This window comes from Pipra filicauda, unplaced genomic scaffold (assembly GCF_003945595.2).
Source record: "Pipra filicauda isolate LSUMZ 115617 unplaced genomic scaffold, ASM394559v2 scaffold211_size2331000_pilon, whole genome shotgun sequence".
In the NCBI taxonomy this organism is placed as follows: domain Eukaryota; kingdom Metazoa; phylum Chordata; class Aves; order Passeriformes; family Pipridae; genus Pipra; species Pipra filicauda.
In genome coordinates this window covers 438,657-459,589 of record NW_024104323.1, presented here as the reverse complement: position 1 = coordinate 459,589, position 20,933 = coordinate 438,657, and the positions used below count along the sequence as shown (strand labels likewise).

Sequence of the window (20,933 nt, the reverse complement as noted above, 5' to 3'; positions counted from 1 at the left end):
CCTCTCTTAACCACACCAAAACTCAGCCTAGAGAGTCCTTCAGAGCAGGCTGCAGCCACTTATATTTTTCAAACCAGCTGATAACATGAAGCACCACAGAAGGAACACTGACTTTTGTTGTGACTGTCTAAGTCAGAGACTTCTATCAGGCACAGCAGAACACCTGAGAATGCTGAAGCACAACGAAAGAGTGAGAACACTGAAGTCCACAGCAATTGAAAACAACCTTGGGATAAAGAGAAAATTATTTCTTTTACTGTTATATCCAGCATCTTCAACTGAGTGAATACTCACTATTTAAAAGTCACATGAGAAGCAAGTTTCCTCAGTTAGACGGAAAATATAGAATCTGTAACTTATCAGAGTCTTCTAGAGAAGCAGCAGCTGATGTTGCCACAGTGATAAAAAGATGTTTCACAATACTAAGACTTACAAAACATGGTAAAAAATAATCAACTTCCTTGCAAACAAAGATCCAGATCCACTATTCCTCAGAGATGTGCTTATGCAAGAGAGAAATCCTGCCAGGAATCAGCAAATAGACGCAACTTCCTTTTTTTGGATATAGCTGAACACATTTAATGTGCCAGCAGGAACAAGTAGCCTGTTTCTCTCAGCAGGCTGACAGCTGCCAATTAAACAGCTCCCTCAACTCCTGGAGATCTAAAGCCATAAATTTTCACCAGCCGTCGCCCAATCCAAACCACGAGCTGAATAAAAGAATTATATGGATATTTTTTTAAAGTCCCAGCAGCCTGCTGGGCTGGGAGTGGGAGGGAGGGGAGATTGCTTGAGAACTCCTGCCCTCCTCCACTTCAGGATGAGCAACACTTTTCCTCATCTTCCAAAATAGACACAGGATGTAGCTGTGGATCAGTCTCGTGTAGGCAGAGGCCAACCTGCTTCTTGGCTGTTAAACAGGTAACCAGAATATCTGCACAGATCAGCCCAGTGCTCACAGGAGGAGTCCAGCTGGGCTGGTGGGGGCTTGGGCAGTGAACCCTTCCACGGAGGGGCTGGAACAGTTAATTCCTGGCTGAGTCAGCAGGAGGGCTTTGGTCACGTTTTACATCTCGTAATTTGCTTTGTGCTTCATTTCCCCTTCACAGACGAGAACACTCCTTGAAGTCCCAGGACACAAACCTGTCTGGGGCCAAGGTGTGTTTGGCAGTGCCAGCCCCGTGCAGGTGCCAGCACGGCCCATTCAGGGAGCCTTTGCTGCACAGGGGCAGAAGGGGATGTCAAGAGCTCTGCTGCTGTTTTGCTGAGAACAAAGCCAGCAAGTGACATTCCCTCTATTTGCCCTTGGTGCCTCTCACAGGGGGGGCTGTCTCCTCTCTCCACAGCAATAACCTCTCAGCTCCTAAATAAAGAAATAAAAAAAGTTGGTAGTTATTGCTAAGTATAGTCATTACTCCATTAAAATTCTTAACATATCCAGGGTGGAGCCATCCCCTGATCTCATTAGAGTCTTTGTTGGTGATTATGCTGATCACTCGGCTCTTTTAAAGCCCTGGCAGATACGTAAACTATTCTACAATAGATAATAATGTTTAGTGTTCCCACAGCTCATGAGCCACCCTAGCAAAACTCTGCTGCTTTACAGTATTTAAAAACCTATCATTTAATAGGCTTTTCATCTTTTTAACTGGCTTTTAACATCCACTGTATTTATATGGGTGAGCAAGCAACTACACAAGCAAATTCTCTTCCTGATTAGATCTCCAAATTATGCGGATTTTGGTTTTTTTTTCAGATCCAGTGGTTGCTCATGCATTTTGCTTTGTTATACCCTCTGGATTTCTTCATAACTATACCTCATATTTTCCTGCCTTAAGCTGTACAGATGCTTTCTTGGTATCCAAAAGAATTTAATTTTGAGTCATCCATAGCATCTTAAAGTTGCAGTGGAGTGATATGCTCATTAGACCATGATGTTAGAAGTAGGAGAAATAGGTACTTAAAAAAAAAAAAGCAAACCACAACTCAAGAAATCCAGCCAGTAGCCTGAGGCAAACTGGCTTTTTCATGTAAAAATACCTGAATTATGTGCCATGTGGATTTAATAATATTTTACTACACCAAGCAGATGAAACTAAAATTGAGAAGAAATACCTGGATTTACTGGTGTTTATTATTAGTTTCCTATGTATTTCTGTGAGAACTGGCATTTGTAAAAGATGGAGGTAAGACTTCTCAGGTATTTGGCTAAGCTGTATTTGCCTTGTAGATAAAGATTTCCATCTCTGAAGTGGGATTCCAAGACTTTCCACAGGCCTTATACGTACTTCAAAGAATCAAGCCAGGTTGCACACATCCTAAGCTGCTTTCATTCCTAAGTAGGTGACACATATTTGAGTTATTAGAAGTACTGCTTCAGGAGTAGTACTAAATAAAACTACTTCCAAAAAAAAAAAAAAAAAAAAAAAAAGGGGGCAAAAAAAAGTCCTGCTGCTCTTTGATGAGAGCAGGAAACCCATTCTCAGAGTCAACATCAGCTTTCCCTCTCCTCCAAATTCAATTTATTCCTTTAGAGTAAAACACACAAAACAAAAAAGCTCCATGGAAGTGGTGAGCAGTTGGGACAATGGGAAACCCACAAGTTCAGCATTATGAAAAGGCTCCTGGCAGGTAAATAACAGGGAACTGGCAACCAAAATACAACTTCGATACCCCAAATGGCTGCAGCCACTTAGCAACTGGGAAACCCAACACTGGCAAAGGGGTTTCTCTAATCCTGGTGTAGAAACAGCACACACAGGGACATCTTATAGTAGATTACATTAAAACCATCAGATACAGCTCTTATCTACTTGTCTTAGAAGTAACTCTACTGTATTTTAACTAAATATCAGCATTTCCTTCCCCAAGGGCCGCAGAGGGATTATGATTTATCTCCAGGCTACCCAGAGAGAAACTTGAAAGAGAAGCATCTTTCCACAAGGGACACAACCAAGCTGCTTCTGCCAATAGAGTGCCAAAAATCACTGGTTTTACACCCATTCTGTCACAAGAGGTTTCAGATGAGACACATTCCTGTCCACTCTCATGGAAAAGGACTCGCTCCAAGCAACACCTGGACCTCTGTGATTTTATTTTTCATTTCTTCCCATTTCACAGGGAATTTTTCCTTAGGAAGCAAACAGGATCCTGAGATTCAAAAAGTCTTTCTCTGGCATCTGCCAGAGCAGGACACAATCATTACCTGGCCACAATTAAATCCCTGTGGCATTCCCCACTTGGAGCTGTGCTCTGAAAACATGAGGAAGCAACTCCATGCTGAAATAAATGATGGCTCACAGCAACATGTTGCTTCAGAGCAGCAAAATCAGTTCTATTGCCACTCACTTCCAAACTGCAGAGTTTTTCTGGGGTTTTTCTAAATCTTTTACGCTCAAAAGTGGTGTCTGAATAACCCCTCTCCTCTGAAACAGGTGCTGCAAATGAGATAATCAGAGGGTTTACCAAAATGTAAAGCTGGTCCTGACAGAGCTTTTTCTCTCAGTAATCCTCTGAATTCCCTGCAGCCATCAGTGTTTAAAAATTCAAGCCATGCTCTGCAGTTCATCTTTCTTACTGGTATTTTTAAAGGGTGTTTGGAATATTTTAATGTGGACTATTTTGGCAGTTGGCAGAAGTTTTACAGTCCATTTTACTTGAAATTTTACTGTTTTATTAAAGACTGGGAACCTAGACATTTCTTTATTAATCAGTCTACATGCATTTATTAATAAAAGTTTTTGGAACCAGTCTAGAATAATCCTCATTTTACGGCTAGAAAACCTGGATTAAGACTTTATCCTAACTCACAGGCAGGCAGCATCAGCAGAAACAACACCAGGTCTGTGGGATCTCTAGACTTGGCTGTCCATCAAAGGAGGAATTCACCAGTTCTGTAGAACAAACTTACAGGACACACATTCTGCTGACTATTAAAGGCTATTTTATTCTGAATAACTAAAAGGAACAGACAGGTTGATTTGAGTGACGATGAGCAATATTATTTCACAGGCAAGAAACCTTAGGAGTTACACTATTAAATAAATAAAAATCATTAGCATATCTGCAGAAATTAAATTACATAGCAAAAGCCCTTTTGAGGGGCTAGAGATGGAAATGATGTGTACCCCACATCCTTTACACAGTTTAGGTTTGGTGCCCATGTCTGTGTGTGAGAACAGAACAGCCAAACTACAGCAGAGCCAGGCAGCAAGCTGCCTGGGGAACATGAATGAAAGAGAGAAGTATGAAGAGCCCTTACTAAATCTGGAGAGTGATGTGCCAGATGGCAGGTTCACAGAGAGCTGGGGATGCCCAGCACTTCTGAAGAATGAGGCCAGAAGGACCAACTTTGCAGCCAAGACCCTCAAAGGACAGGAGTCTGACTTTGGTGGGTTAAACCCCACAGTCCCCTGGGCCACTTTCCTGTAATTCAGTTACTTTTCATTACAGCAAAAGGTCAGACCCTTCCAGAAGCTTTATCACACTTTTTGAAATCAAAGCACGATTTTTTTTTTTAATGTAAAATCTGCATCATGCTTATATGATTTTCCTTCTAATCAACTTCTGCTATTTTCAGACAAACTATCAACTGGAACATAGAAATATCTAACAAGTTCAGTAAACTGTAAAGCATTTTCTGGTGGCACGTAGGAAGCTCTATGGCAGGAGAGACAGCTGGGCTAAAATAGAATTCTTTTCTGCCTTTCACATCAATTAACTTTAAACGACAATTTTTAGGCCTGACAGATGCTTCCATATGACTCATCTTGATTTCTTAACTGATATTAGGAATCAAACCAGGGAAGCTGATAGTCCAAATACAGTCATTGGTAACTTGCAGAGAGATGGCACGGATAAAAATCCAGTTGGAAATAAGATCAGGCTAACAAATAAAAACAAACTGTTTATTCTTTTGGTCATCTTTAGCAGCTTTCCTCATACATCTGCTTCTTTCACCCCAGTGTGAAATATTTCTGTAACTATCCACCCTCCCTTTTCTCTAATTTCTATTACCTTGCTTTTAGTGTCTTTGAGGCTCTCAGTGCAACCTTCCTCCATTGCTCCTCCAAGCAGAGACACTTGCTGGATTTTTGCTGGTACAAAGCTTAGTTTTCATTAAAATTAGATTAAAAAAAACCACAAAAAAACCCTCAAACAAACAATGCAGACCACCTTCCTCCACCCAAACACAACTCAGAGAAAAAAAAATACCCATTTCCCAAAACCTCATCTCTAAGGCTTCTCTTGCTTTTGCTGTGCAAAGAAAGGGAATCAATCACAAACCTGACCCCAAACACAGAGCAGTTTCCTCAGGTTCTACCTCAGCAGACCTCCTTTCCAATCTCATTTGTAGCTGAATTTTCATGGTTTGCTGGTGGAGTACCAGGAGACAAGACATCACTTGGAAATTTTCATGTCCAGACAGCAGGGCAGATTCTGCTGGTTTTATGCATGCCTCAAGCTAAGGTGGTTTTAGAGGGGTTATTATTATTTTTTAACTTTTAAGAGTGAAAAAAAAAAAAGGTGCTATAATAATACAGCAAGGCAGCTGTAGAATCCACGTGATTTTGCAAGGAGTGAAAAATGTTGATAAATTTTAGATACAAAACAACCACACAGAAATTAAGACACGTACATGCCCAAGGTCACCCATCTAGTCACTGGGAAAATACAAACCAAATACCAGTCCCAGGATTTGACCATCAGTGGCTCTAATACAGCTAAAGAATCCTATCTTCAAAATCCTCACTGTGCTAAGGCTGCCTGAAGGTTGCATCCTCACATGAAAGTTACTCTTTTGGGTTGTAGTTTGCTTTGCCTTTTTGCTTTAATTGTGCTTCTGTAGAGCTCTCAAACCTCAAAAGAGCACGTTCAATGTGGCATCAGATGAGAATTGTCTTCACAGGGCACATGGCTCTACCTCTACTGTATAATGAGCTCCTGCAGAGCCAGTTCCTTTCCTTGCCCCCCTGGTACCAGGTGGAAACACACAGATAATGGAAACTCCTTTGGAATCTCCCAAAGACAAAGTTACTTTATCTGTGGTTAGGTTGGTAAGAGACAGGCTCACATTTTGTGGTAAGGCTTTTCTTGCTTATTTCTTCACTGTGTGTTCGATAAAGCTCTAAAATTGGTATTTATTAAGTAGTATACAAATGTACTGAAAGGTTACAAGGATGTGTAAACTCCATCAGAGATGGCCAAAGTGAGGACAGTCCCAGCTGGCCACACATGACAGGTTTCTGGTCCACCCCAAACTGCCAGAGGCCAGGTCAGCAACTGCAAAACCCCCTGTCTCAACACTGCTCAAAATAAAATCCTCTTCCCACAGCAACCATTAGAGTCATTGATGAATTTTCCAGACACGGAGAGCAGTGCAAAAACCTCCTGCCTGTCCTCCTCCACAGAAGTTCTCCCTGGGGTTTTGCATTCATCAGTCTTTCACTCAGAGTTCGGTCACATGAGAAAAATGCAGAAATTACAACAAGATCCCCATGTGTGCAAATGGACAAAGAATGGATTTAGCTGCATTGCTCTTGTCTTTGGTCCACACTACTGGCCATTTATAAGACAGGAAAATACAGATCTCTTTGCTACTTCTCTGAAACTGTCACCAGCCCAGTGACCAATGCTTGAAACCCAAGCCAAAGCTGCTCTTGGAGATGTCTGGGAACATGCTCTTCCTGTAGTTTAAATTACAGTTTGAACACGGATTCTCAATCTCCTCCTCCTCCTCCTTCCTCACACTGATTATCTAACCACTCACCACTACACAGCTCAGAAGAGAAACTATGCCACCACCTCCTAATGACCCCCAATCTTATAAACAGGAGGATAATGAGACAAAAATCCCAAGCTATCTGTAATTTTCTACACATTAGCAACGATGTGGCAATTCTGAATCATGTTCATCACATTCCTGATGGATGCACACGAGGAAGAACACAACTGGAAGGGTTGGGTGGCAACAGGCATTTGTAGAAAGACAGGCAGGGGCAGCACATCCTCATACTGGGAAAGGGCACATGAAAGCATCTGGTGGTGGAATGAATATACAGAGGTTCTGCAAGGAATCCCAAATTTTATCAAATCACATCAAAACTATATCCAGGAAGTGATTCCACGCCACAGAATTTGGAGAATGCATTTTTTGAGTTGTAGTACTTTGATGTGTGGCAGGCAGGGAAAATGTATCAGTTTACACAGTGCTAAAATCCACCCTTTGGAGACTGAAATCAAAGGAAAGATTCAGGGAGGCTAAAAATGATGCATTGATTCCAAACTCCCTTTTTGAAGTTACAAGCACATGTTGTGTTATAAAGAATTAGGTCACTCAGGGCTTTCCCCAATATGACTCTGTCCCGAATAGATGGGTTTAATTTATGTTCAGTATATTGCAGGTTGAGAACAAAACATTTTAGAACCATTTCAAGGTAGCTATTGCTCATTAATCCAGTTTCTTTGAACTACTGTCCCAGTGAACACAGCACAAAGCAAGTGACACATATGGTCACTTCATGTTTTGCCAACCCACAAGAAGGAAGAAAAGAAGGTTTCATTTCAGATAGAGCAAGAGCTACATAATTGCTGAAGAAATTAAGAATAATTACAAGTGGTTTGCCTAATAATTACCTGTCATTACATTTTTTTTCTGTAGCAGAGAGGGTAGATCCATCTAGAAGGAAGAAAAGGAATGATGGTGTTTTTTGGAAGGGCAGAGATGCCCAGCATGTGGCTACATGATTATCCTGACTGGTACCTGCACAGACTGGCACCTTCCCTGTCCCCTCAAAGCACAGAGGGATGATATTGCAGGCAACATGTTCTCTTGGAATTCCACCTGATTCTACCCTCAGCTTCAGCACAAGGTTATAGTCCCCCCTCAGCCATGTAATCTTCCTATGCCTTAGTTTTTCCATTTGTAAAAATGGGATAATAATTGTTCACTAAACAGAATATTTATGAAGATACACTCACTCATTTGTCTTAGAAAGGAACCCCACAGAAAAAAAAAGTAGAAATGAGAGAAATCAACATCTGTTCCACAGCAGCAAGTGAGCAGCCTCACAGATTGCCACATGCTGGGATGTTTCCCTGGCTCCTGCTTTCCATCCATCACAATGCAGAGAAATAATTGAGATCCAGAAGCTATCCCTTGAGGAGATATTTATCTTCCATTAAAGTGCAGAACAGCTCACTTGAAGTTAATAAACTGGGAACTTCTGAGCGTTTCTATGAGTGACAGTGTGAACCCACAACAGCAAGGGCTCTTTGCAAAGATGAGGACACAACCCCAGAGCTGCAGGAGAAACCAGAGGACTTCTGCATTTTAAAAATATTCATAACGAACAGGAACAGAACAGATTTAAGAAACAGCATCAACAGTTTACAACTGTGACTCTTGGTGACCACTGGTGGGCTGAATGACCCACCTTGGTGGGCTAAATAACACAATGAAATTGGTTTAAACTGAACAAGAAAGGGAAAGGGTAGCACCTGCCTCTATGCATGTTAGGATGGGGTATTCATGTGTTAGTTACCTGTCAAATTGTGCAAAAAACACCATTTCAGTAAATCAAGTATCCTCTCTCCTGCTGAGGTTACAGGGCAGAGAACACTTTATAATTTTGAAAGGGAATCATCCAAAACAGAAAGAATTAGTAGGGGACATGTAGAAGTTACACTGTGTACCAGAGAAAGGGGTAGAGAATCCCTGTTTTCAAACCAGTTCTACCAGTAGTCCTTTACTGCTACACATACAGGGCTTAATTAACATCTCTACAACTTTGCCATATTACCTGCTATATAAATGCTGTTATTATTACAATTGTTATTATGATCGAGCTTCAGTCCACAGCACAATTTTAAGGACAACTGTTAAACTGCTCTAATTGAAGGGTCCTGCTGAGAACTGAGCAGGTCTTTGCCTGGTGCTGTAAGAGGGTACCTGTGCTCCCCAGGGCTTCACTGACCCCCTGCAGAGGCACGAGCTGCCAAACCCATTCACTTGGCAGCTTATTCCTTTCTGCCCTTTCCTGACTGGACTGTGTGCACATGCAACACCACAGGAGAGTCTGCTCGTGCTGCTGCTTCACTTAACTGTCTGAGAACGACCGTAAATTGCCAGAGGAGAAAGCAGAAACAGGCAGAGAAACAGCTTCAACCCTTCTGTCACTAAATCTGTGTGGCTGAGCAGCAGTGAAATACAGTAGCCACCTCTCATGGAGGGATTTTTTCTTGTGGTTATAATGGCTTTCACCCCCCCATCTCATTTTCAGCTAACACTGACTGTTTACACCATACATTTTTTGATTCAATTTAGTTTTAGAGTGAAATACTATGAAAAAAGTGTTGAGCAAAGCAGGTCCGTTCACTCCAAGAACACATCACTGACCCAAGAGTCCTTCTAGACATAATACAGTTCCCACTTTAAAAAAAAAAAAAGATATTAAAATACTTACCGTAAAAGCTTGTCCTCTTTTCTGCATTAAAAAGAAAACTGTCTCCCACTAGCTTCTGACAGCATGTGCAAGTCAGACTGAAAATTCAGAGCTTGAGCGCTTCCCTGAGAGGAAAACCACATTGCAGTGAGACCCAGAGAGCTGCTTGAGAAATGATTCACATACGGAAGCAGGCTGGCTGCACCGGCGCCTCGGCATTCAGCACACACACACACACGCACATATGCACACTTGCTTACTCAGGGGAATGACAAATATTACATTTTCATCAAAGCAAGGAGGATTTATGCAAGAAAGTAATTTGTATCCTGCGTACAAAGCACTGAGATGCTTCAATCCTGACAGCAGATGAAGAGTTTTCTTTCGGGATCCCGTCATGCCAAGGGCAGAGCTGGACACTGGGCAGAGCACAAACCCCAGGCTGGGCTGCGGGATCCAATCAAGCAAAAACATGCAGCACATCCCCGGGGAGGAAGGGCAAGGAGGTGGCACAGAGAGAAGGCATTTTTCAGAGGAAAACACAGAAGCAGCTTCCAGAGGCTTTCATATTCCACAATAATAGTCTCTCCCCCAGAGTGCCAGCAATCAGGGCCAGGACACCTTACAACATTTCCCTCAAAAAAGTGGAAAAGTGTGTGTATGTGTGTGTGCAGGGAAGGAAGATACATTAAGACAGAAGCTTTTACACAAGTAACTAGAATCAGTCTTGAGTGACTTCTCTGAGCTGTCCAAAAAGGGTCAACCTGTTCTTTATTTAGAAGAGAGCAAATAAGGGACAGGAGTGAACAATACTCAAGAACATTCCTCTTTCTTAAGATTTCTGAAGAGAATTAAGGGTTTGAAAACAGGAAGAAAAAGGCCAGAAATCTTAAGAGAGTTAAAGAAGGCAAAGATGGTATCAAGTTGAAGGAGACAGAGGGGATGCAAAGATAAATCAAATCCAAATTTCAAGGACAGAAACCTAAAGTGTTTAGAACTGGGCTCTTTGTCCGACTGCCCAGAGAGGGGACTGGTCACACTCCGGTGTCTCTGACCAAATACATTCACAGACTGTGACTACAGATCAGGAATTCTGTCCTGAATTGGAGAGAGGGATCTCTCCCAGCAGCATGAACCTTGTATATAAACCATGTTGATGTACAGTAGTAACCTCTAGTAGAGAAACACGGAAGATTTACAATATTAAAAAAGTGTTGCTGGATCTGAATAGTCCAACCTTACCTCATCCCCTGGAGCTCCTTACTCTGGGTGCCAAAGGGGCCTGAAGGGAGCTAATGTTATGCCAAGAGTAAATTTATGTTTCAGTTCAGCATTGGCACTACTCCTATTATCCCAGAGTAACCAAACCTTAAGACTGAGGCCAAGCCAAATCCCCTCTGAAGATTATGGATTTGGGATCCAACTTTCTGATATTCTTAAGAGTAAGGAACTCTTGCCTTCAGATCTCAAAACACCAGAACAAGAAACAGAGCACACCATGATTTATTTATCTCTATGTTTGGCAGGTCTCAAGCAAACATTACTAGTTATTAGTCCCTGAACATTCAACCAGGTGCTATTCCAAGTTTGCCAACATCTAAAGCACCAATCCTTCTGTCCAGTCTACTTTGCCAGCTTCCTCAGTACCCCAGGCCAGACTGTAGAACTTACCCATTCTGTATTTTTACACATTTAACATGTAGAGTTTTTGAGATTATTCTCAGCTCAGATAAGGAGGAAGTTCTTGTAGATACTTGATCTGCACACCCTGCGTTTCTCCTCCCTGAGGAAGTGACCCTACATTCCCTAACACATGCATAGGCAATGAGGTCACTTAGGTGGTGCAGAGACTGCAAGTCACTCCCTCTGCTGGGATTATGGACCACCTTCCAAACTGAACTGATGCAGCTGAAAGACACTGGCTCGGGGGCAAACAACTGCAGGTGCCTGGACACAGAACTCACAAACAGGAGGGACATCAGTTGCAGAAACCTTGCTGAGAAGCTTCTTTGCCTGAAGGAAAAAACACTTCTTGGACTGCAGCAGGGTGCCTCTGCCACTGCTGGTGAGTTGGGATGGGCTCAGAGGGACAGCGGCATCAGCAGCTCCAGAGGGTTTCCTGTCCTTTGGCCAAGAGAAATAAAGAACTGAAAGGAGGGGAGTGGAGAGGGAGGATGAGCTACTGTATTTCTCTCTCAAATATATTTTTGCTAGATTTGATAAATATAACTTGACCCAAACCTAAAAATGAAATGCTTGGGCATAAGGAGACAGTCACAGCATTTACATAGTTCAGTTTGGGTAGACAGCCCGGAATAGCGGTGGAGAATTTCCCCAAACCCAAGAAGACCAGACAGTATATTTATTTAGAGGTTTTCTGGTAGCACTTATGTCTATAATTATCTGATCTCTTTACTTAGACCAAAGATTTATTCAGCACAAAACCTTCTGAATTGAAAAACTGCCTTTCTGTTTAATGAACAAACAGCCCAGAAAATAAACAGCTCAAATGAGTTGCCAGGCTCATCAGGAAAGCCTGTGGCCTGTCCAGGGCCTGAACCATAATTACTTTCACACAGCCAGGGTGAGAAAACAATTTCGAGTAGCAATACAAACTTTTTTAAAGTATCTGCCAGGTTCTCACCCAGCTGGTGAATTCGGTTGACAGACGAAGTAACAGTGAACATATTGCTTGCATTCTGCTCAATCCACTTGCTCCCACAATTCTGCAACAAGGTATGGGAGAATAAGATCAAGCCTCATTAATCAATACACCTCTAAAATACTGCATTTGAGGAATTTAAAGGCTTTGTGTTGCAAAGTGCATTACCTGTGCAATTTCACAAGAACAAATACGGATGAGGCAACTTAATGAAATGGGCAAAGGGCAGAATTTTGAGTGGCACAGCTCATTTGAGAGGCAAATGAACAGTGTGGAAAAAAGGCCTGCACAAGGAACAAGATTTTAAATATCTTTGCATTTACAGATATTTATGCCATATTTAACTGCTTTTGTGCATGAAACAAAATTACAAAGGATAGAAATTCCATAAACAAGGCCATTATGTCAATAACAATGTCTTTCTAAAGCAAGTCTCTAATTCAGTTATAAGGCTTGGAACACTGCTGTCTGGAGTTATAAACCCAAAAGTAATTACAAAGGAAAGTCTGCATCAGACAGTGGGTATTAGTGGAGTCAGGCCATGGCTTTGGGACAGCATTTACTCACTGCTTTCCTCCTTTTTGGACATAACTGATACAAACTTCTCTGTTTTCTCAGTTGCAGTGCAGATGTCGGGAAGTTGATGCCGTTAGTGGACATTTGCAGGATGAATCATGGGGGCACCACTTTCCATTTTGACAAAAACAACTGCTGTTCAGTCAACAAGATGATGCTGATCAAGTGGGTGGATGCAACGAGTTGAACTCCTGCAACTGCTGCCAAAAAGGCTCCACCAGCACAAGAAATCTGTGTGTGCTGACTCGAAGAACTTGGATTTATTTTTATTTCCCTGTTCTTAAGAGACTTCTCACAGTTTCATGTTCCCACTCCTACACCTGAGGGGCTCAGCCTGGCCACCAGCTTTGACCTGCCACCAGAGAAAATATTTGTTGCTGGAAAAGAGTAGATTAAATAAACTGAGGGGGGAAAGGCAGATATGTTTTATGGAACATGAAGTGCTATAGGAGACAAGAAAAACAGCTTCTTCTGGTGCCTATTGCCAAAATTTCAGAAGACCAGACAACAACTTTAAAATTTCCAAGGGAACAGCCACTAAGACAGTCAAAAATAGAATTAGGAAACTGCCTGTTTCAAAAGTAAGAGTCTGCAAGATGTGCCAGCATTTTTCAGTATTTCTGTCATTTCTGAGAAGAACGCTGAAGAGTTAACGCACATCTATCTGAGGAAAAAAAATAGCCAACCCACAGAAAAAGGCAAAATGAGAAAGGAAATCTGTGTAGTGAAGGAATGCTCATCACATTCCATGTATTTAAAATAAAAGTCTCTGATCACTTTTGCGCACATTCATCCAGTGCTTATTTTTCTCTGCAATTTTCAAGTGTCTGCACTTCCTTAGGCATCAGATAAAGCAGCAAACCAAGGACAGCTTCACTGCAGTCAGCCTGCTGTTCAAAATGTGGATAAATCTACACATGCAAAAAAGGTAACACTCAATGCTCTTCCCCGAAAAAGTAAAATTTATGTGTTCTTTTTTATTTAACGGAATTTTTTTATTTCAATGACTAAATGTAAGACTTAAAGGGAGTATCTTTATATTTTATTGTTCCTCACTGTTAGTTTTCTGATATATAGGTTATAACGTGGCATTCATTAACAATTCATAGAGAATTACCATATTCAAGTAGCACAGCAAGTTTTTACTACCTACACAGGCAAAACACTGCACAGCCCTACTTGTTCCCCTTACTTATTGTCCCAGAGGGATCACATGCTGGAAAACCTTGCATTTTATCACCTAACAGGGAAGGAATTCCAACAGGTATCCACTAGAACCTCTAAGGAACCCTGAACAGAAAAGCATTTCATTAAATTTTTGCTGATCACTGACAATGCAGAGCTGCACAGGAAAATTAAGGACTAGAGAGGATGTGTGCTGGAGGCTGCCTTAGAATTAACAACCCCAACGGGATGGTGGAGGAATGTCCCACTGCTTTGAACTTTTTGGTAGGTTTGAGGGTGATGCAAATAAAAGACCCAGAGGTATCAGCTTTGTTTCCAAAGGACTCACACTGGAAGTGCCTGAATGGAAGCAGAGCTGCAGGGTCTGCCCAGATGCACGGGGAGCACCACGGGGAGCCCAGCAGCAACAAATCTGGGACAAACTCACACAGGGAGCTGATGAAGCACAAGGAGTTCAACTCTCAGGAGGTCTACAAGCCCTCTAATGTAGATCAGGATTTCAGGGAAAAAAAGGCTGTTGGTAAGGTTTGATTCCCCACACAGCAATGACTTAGAGTTTCCATCTCGTTCTTCCTCCCTGCATCTTTTACAGCTGCTTGAACAGAATCAGTTGATCATTGCAGTACCTTAATAACTCATCTATTTTACAGGTCAGGAAATGAAGGCACCTAAATTACTGACTAAATATCACAAGTTATTAAGGGTCTACAGTGCCCATTGATTTTAACTGCCATATAGTAAGCACTTTTGAAAAAGTCATGCACACTGTTATACGGAGGCACCCAGAAAACGCAGCATAAAAGTTTGGCTTTGATGATGTAATCAAATCCAGAAAAAAGGGAGAACCTAAATTAATGTTCAGCAATTCCTTCCTTCTAGACAGCTTGTATGAAAAGACATGTTTGCTGCTGCTTGAACTTTTAAATCAGCTTAGCAGACTTGAGAAATTTAAAGCATACAGCTGAAGCTGGAAGTACCCAAACACTGAGATCCTTCCAGCATTAACCACAGTGCTACAGAAGAACCATTAAGAAAGGAGTAGTGGTATAATGCAAGCAAATTCCCTTCTGAGACCCAGGTTCTGCTTTCAACACTTCGTATGAAATTGTTTCCTTGGATTTCTTGGTTAGTAACCACAACCGCTTCGGATTTTAAACGCTCAGTGCAAATTTGGCATGGAATAAACCTGATAACTGAAATCAATTATAAGCATCTTTAAGCTCAGCAAAAAAAAAAGAAAAATCTCACTATGTGGCTCAAAAGGCAAGTGAGGACAAATATCAACCCTTTATCAGCATGAGCTCATCCTGCAGCAGAACTCTGACATGAGAAGGTGCACGGTACCTCTGGCTCTGCCATGGCAGTTGTCCCCACACACAGAAGAGAAAGTGGATGCAAATTGCTCCTCTCCTCGAGGTCCCATTTCCTTGTGCAGAACAGCCCGTTACAGGAATGGGATCCTCCCTCACCAGAAGGCAGAAGGCCTAAATGCCAAAAGCAGGAGGCACAGCAAGTGGGAGAGCAGCAGGAATAGGTGCTCAGCTTTCCATGTTTCTATAAAAGCAAGTGATAATTTTACATCTCCAGCAGATATTCAAGTAGGAGAGTAATGAAGCAAGAGAACAGATTGCATGAAAAGGAAGAAGTGCCCTATGGAGTTTGTGACCTGTTTACCATAAGTAAATAAATAAATGAAAGCAAAACAGCCCCCTGGAGAGACACAGTTTGCACGAGGGACATCAGTGAATCTGCCGTGTGGAAGCCGATAGAAACAACTGACATTACAGAGCAAAGGAGGATTGATTGGCCACCCAACAGGAACTTGGGAAAGAAAGCAGATGTGAGAGAAGGAAAGAGGAAGATTTGGAAATCTAGGACAGCAGGAAAGTCACTGTGGGTATTACCCAACTAACACCACTGGCCTGAAGGCAGCTGAAGGTCTAGAGAGAAGCAGCAGTTTGGCAACGCAGAGAAATGAGAACACACAAACCAGCTCAATTTTTTCTACTCCACACTGAATCACTCAGCAACTCTGCCTGATGCTGTGGCAAATGGAATATCACGATTTTGGATCCTTCATTAGGATTAATTACTTCACTTGTTGACAGTATCAAAAGAAAAGCCAAGAGAGAGACATTTTTCTATTCCTGCAGGAGCCTGCACGCTGTCCAGGGAAAGTTTGGGCTGTCCCTGTCTGTGTAACTCTCCCCTGTTCTCTGATCTGAGGACAGACTTCAACATCAATCTTACTCCTTTCAGTGCCACTAACATCCACTGTTATTAAAAATCAGAAATGTTTTTTTTTCCCCCCTCTTTGATCACATTCAAACCGTGAAAACAACAGCCTAAGCATTTTGCCCTGTTGTATCTCGGGGAGCTGGAAACCTTCTACCCACAAGAAACTCTTCCAGCAGTTACCATGGTGACACTGGTAATAGATATTTAAAGGCAGCTCACTCATAATCACATCTATTAGATACCAGGAGGCTTTAGTAAGAGAGGCACAAAAAAGCTTGAAACCAGGGAACCAAAGAGGCTTGGTGATGGTATAAGTGGACAAGAAATTCATGGAGAGGGATCTGCTTATACCATCATTTAGCTGAACACAAAGGGCTCCTGTTCAAAGCTGAAATGGCACTGAAGCCTGCAGAACAAACTATTTTTAGTCAATCTTTTAAAAATTGGTTCTGAAAGCCTCATTTCAATAGTGGCAGCTCTATAAATCCTTTCAGAGTGGTCATTGCCAGAGATACAATAAAAAGCTGTGCTACAGCTCGTCCCCCATTAGAACCAGGCTGCTGGAAATCCCCTGGCCTGCCAAAGTCACCTGAAGGGGTTTCCTCCAGCAGAGAAACCAGGCTGGCTGCAGAGAATGCTGCTCTCTGTGCCCACCCCAATGTCCTGACACCACGAGCCCCAAAACAAAGCCCCAAACTCAGCTCCAAAGGGACCCTGCCTTCCACCTGGAGGGTTAAGTAGCCCAAGGATTAGTGCCACACTCCTTTTTAGACATTATTATGCAGCGAGGAAACCTGAATCTGGACAAAGCTGACCAAGTTGAAGAGGTGTGTTTGGTTATACAAGTGTTAAATCATTTATTTCTGTGGGTTCTAGTTCTGTAGTTCCAGCCCACTGGAATGCAACGAAGGGAATCTGCAGATTCAGATCTCCAGATATGAAGCCACCTCAAGTTGGCTGAGCCTGTGTAACAGTCATCAAATTGAGATTTCCTTTCTCTTTTTGCTGCATATTTCCATGACAACTTTCCTGCAGTATCAACTTCTTTATAATGGAAAGGTCTCTCAAAGAGAATTTAGGCTTCTATAGCAACAGCTTAAATCCCTGGGAGATGATGATGCCTGAAACTTTACACAGAGCTTTTTTTAGACCACACAAGTGCATTTCAAATTTCATAGGTGAAAACAAAAGTCATGTGCAATATTAGGGAAACTGTGAACAGGAGAAGGAGTAACTTGCTGAAGTGGAACAAACACTAAGAAACCACCTCACTTTCAAAAGGGACGAACACTTTGAGATCTCAAACGTTAAAAGAGAGCAGACAGGATCAAACACTCATCTCAAAAAGCCACATCCTGTTCCTCCTCTCTGAGCTACAGAACACAGTCACAAGGAACAAGTCTGCTGATCCTAAAAGGACATTTTATTGAAAGACCTCTCTCTGCAGTCTATTTTATATTGACCTAAAGAAAAAAAAATAAATAAAAAAAATCTGTGACTCAGAATGCCTTTTAACTCCCATATACCTGCCATTTAGCTGCAATCTAACCTTTTTTTTCAGTACTTTAGCTGTTTGCCATGGTAGTGACAGTATCCTCCAACACTGAAAGCCTTGCTGCCTCAGGAGAAAAAAATAACTGCACTCTCAAACAGATAAATTGGTTAAACTCAAAAGCAAAGGGAAGTACAGAAGCTAAACCAGCTTTCTTTCACTGAATTTAATATATTTCACAAAACACTCCTCCAGTGTGTTTTAAAATCTAAAATCTCTTAAAAGAAAAAAGATAAAATACTACATTCACAACCTGGATGAGAAGTAGGAAAGGATCATGTTTAATGTATAGGATGGAAATGAAGCCCAGCAGGACCCAGCACCCTTCCTTTTGTAGCCACTGGAAACATCTTTGCTACACAAGAAGTGAGGTTGGCAGTGGGATCACCTGAAAAACAGCCACACTTTCTTCTGCTTGTGGTGATTGAAAGCTTTTCCTTTTTCCCCCTCAAAATATCCATTAATTTGCCCCCTTTTCCTCTCATTCCCCTACATCATCACAGTCCTGGTAAGGGGAAAAAAGGTGCCCACAGGTAGGAACGAATGAAAGAGGCTGGATCTGATCTAATTCTTGTGGACTTCCACCTTCATCCACTTGCTGCCCACTTCAGAAAAGGCTCTGGAAGTGGCAGTTTGACAAAATAACGTTGAGTGCTGCGAAAACTTACTTTAATTTTTTTAATAGCAATGCCAAAAATGACAGCTAGAGCCTGTTCAAAGCCTGGGAACTCTGCAGCTAAGACAAATGCAAACCCAGGATTTCAGACAAACCCCGCATTATTTCCAAGGGTTATCCTCTCTGGAAGAACACTGAAGTGTGGGAGAAAGACTGAGTCACTGTAAAGGTCAAGTGAAACGCAATTATTTGGTGTCTCCATGTGCTGCCCTCTGCTGAAACAGACGCCGAGCTCGTTGGAGCAGCACAAAAACTCGGGATCGTCCGCGCCCACTGCTGCCATGGCACAGGGAAGGGACACGCTCGCCCGAGATGAAAATGTTCCATTTCATGGCACCGGGAAAGGATAAAAATAACTTAAGCTCTTGTGCTGGACTCAGCAGGATGAAAGAGTGGCTTCAGGGACAGCAGTCCTGGAGAGGGAAGAGCACTGGATGCATCACGACTGCAGTGATGAAGGTTCACAGGCTTATAAAGAAGAAACAGCTGAAAGTTTCATTTGAACAACTTATTAATCAAAGATGTGTTGAACTCTCATATTCCCTCTCAAATCCTTAATCCTCCATCTGATTTCACCCACGCAAAAAAATCTGTTCAGGCAGATGAGATTATTCAAGTACTCAAGCACAAGTATTTGTTCATAAGTAGAACATGGAGCAGCATAAATGGGAAAAGGAGAAAACTATTAAATATCTAAGGGTGGAAATATAACACATAAATATAAGAGTATTTATAAATATATTTTATATAATCTTATTTGCAAAAATATTATATTTAAAAACAAACAGTAACCCAGCATTTCCTCCCAAATCCAGGAACTGAGAAAAGCAAGTCAAAGCAATATTCCAACCATACCTATAGACTTTCAGTGCTGAAAATTCAAATCCAACATACCCTGTTTTCCCTTCATGCCTTTGGAAATTAGACTTTGCTGTGTGACTCCGAGATCAGCCCAGCAAGGTTATTTTGGATCAAGGAGAAGATTGAAATCTGAAGTTGAGGGCTCCTTAGGGAGATCATCCTGCCTGCAACCTCCTCTACCTTGTAAAGATCCCGCTGTAGTAGATTTTAACAGCGTGCTTTTCCGGGGTTTCTGACCTTAAAAAAGAGCTTAAAACCCGCCCCAAACCTCAATAAACAAGCAAAAAAAGATTAAAAAAGAGTGAGAGGGAAGAGCAGCGGGCAGGTGGCCCCGCTGGTGCAGCCAGTAGAGGGCAGTGGAATTTAGAGGAAAGTTGTTGAACTTCGTGTAATTAAACATCTGAAGTGATAAACCCACCAGTTTACATCGTTATTTGAACCTACCTATTCTGGCCTAAACTAAGACATAAGCAGGACAGAGAGCAAAGGGTAATAGAAAAGAAAGAAAATTTATTACTTTGGGACCTTTAAAGAGTTGCACTTCGGGCTATGATGAAGATTTCAGACTTAAAGCATCATTTAAAAGTAATTATTTAATCTTTTAAATAACTTCCAATTATTGCAATACACTAATTCAACGCATCCTATTGAAACCAACACAGCTGTTTCTCATGGGTTTAAAAACCATAGATAACTTAAAATAGGAAAAATATCAATTAAGAAGAAAGGTGTTTGCAAGACATCCCCATCACCACTTGTGAAGATGAAAACTGGTTCTAGTCCACAAGAACGAGAAAGTAAAACAGGTTAAGCAAAACGCAACACAAGATTTTTAATGCTCACAGCACCTTGTTTAGGAAGGGGAAAAGCAACATTTCTCACCTCATCACCAAACGGAACAAGCACCCCAGAGCCAAGGCTCCTGCAAGATTTGACACGAGCCCAGTTTGCATTTTGTGATGGAAAGACAGATTTTGGTTACTGCCTGAGCCCTTTTGAGATAACACAGGTTCTGAAGTAACAGCGCTGCTCCACACCAGGGCAGACCAAGGTTTGCCCGGAAAGGCTGCCGGGGGACATCGCGGTGCCCCGGCGAGTTCGCCCCCCCCGCGGGGACACGGACAGGGAGCAGCTCAGGTGCCTCGGGCTCAGGTGACGCTGCGGGGCCGAACCGCCCGCGGAGGGTCCGGGCTCGGCACCGGCACCGTCCGCCCGCCCGTGCGGGACCTGTTGCCCTCACACACCGGACCAGCCGCGCGGGAGGACGCGGCGGCCACACCGCGACACCTCCGCGCCTCCCGAGCCCTCCCCGCACCTCAGCCCGGGCACGGGGACTCGGTCCCGCACTGCGGCACCTCAGCCCTCTCTCAGCCCGGCGGTGCCCCGGGGGACCTTGCCGGTCCCTCGCCAGCCCTGCCGGTCCTCCGCAGCCCGAGCGGAGCCCTCAGCTCCCGTTACCCCCCCGCGCTCACCTGCCGCCGCTCCCTGGGATGCTCCCGCAGCCGGAGCCGGAGCGCAGCCCTCGCTCGCCTGCAGCGGCCGCACCGACCGCCAGGGGGCCTCCGCGCGGCGCGCCGGGTAATGTAGTCCCCGCGCTACCCGGCACATCCAATCACGCGCCGCGCCGCGGAGCATGCCGGGAGTTGTAGTACCTCTCCCGCCATGCACGCTGGGAGGTGTAGTCCAGCGGCGCGGCGCGGCGGCGGCGCTTCCCGACAGCGGAACTACAACTCCCGCGAG

General features: G+C 42.9%; 1 protein-coding gene across 5 annotated transcripts in view; it reads right to left on the bottom strand.

Annotated features, from left to right (window-relative positions):
- SPECC1 (sperm antigen with calponin homology and coiled-coil domains 1) overlaps positions 1–20,757 on the bottom strand; it is an 89,914-nt gene extending 69,157 nt beyond the window's left edge. The window contains exons 1-2 of one of the 5 annotated variants that reach the window (XM_039381011.1): positions 20,666–20,681; positions 9,465–9,568 (exon numbers count right to left, since the gene is read on the bottom strand). The gene's annotated coding sequence lies outside the window, so the exon portion shown is untranslated. Of the gene's footprint in view, positions 1–9,464; positions 9,569–20,075; positions 20,305–20,665 lie in introns of those variants that run through there. The other 4 variants (XM_039381012.1, XM_027744632.2, XM_027744655.2 and 1 more) reach the window with 4 other exon arrangements.
- Between the last annotated feature and the right edge of the window lie 176 nt (positions 20,758–20,933).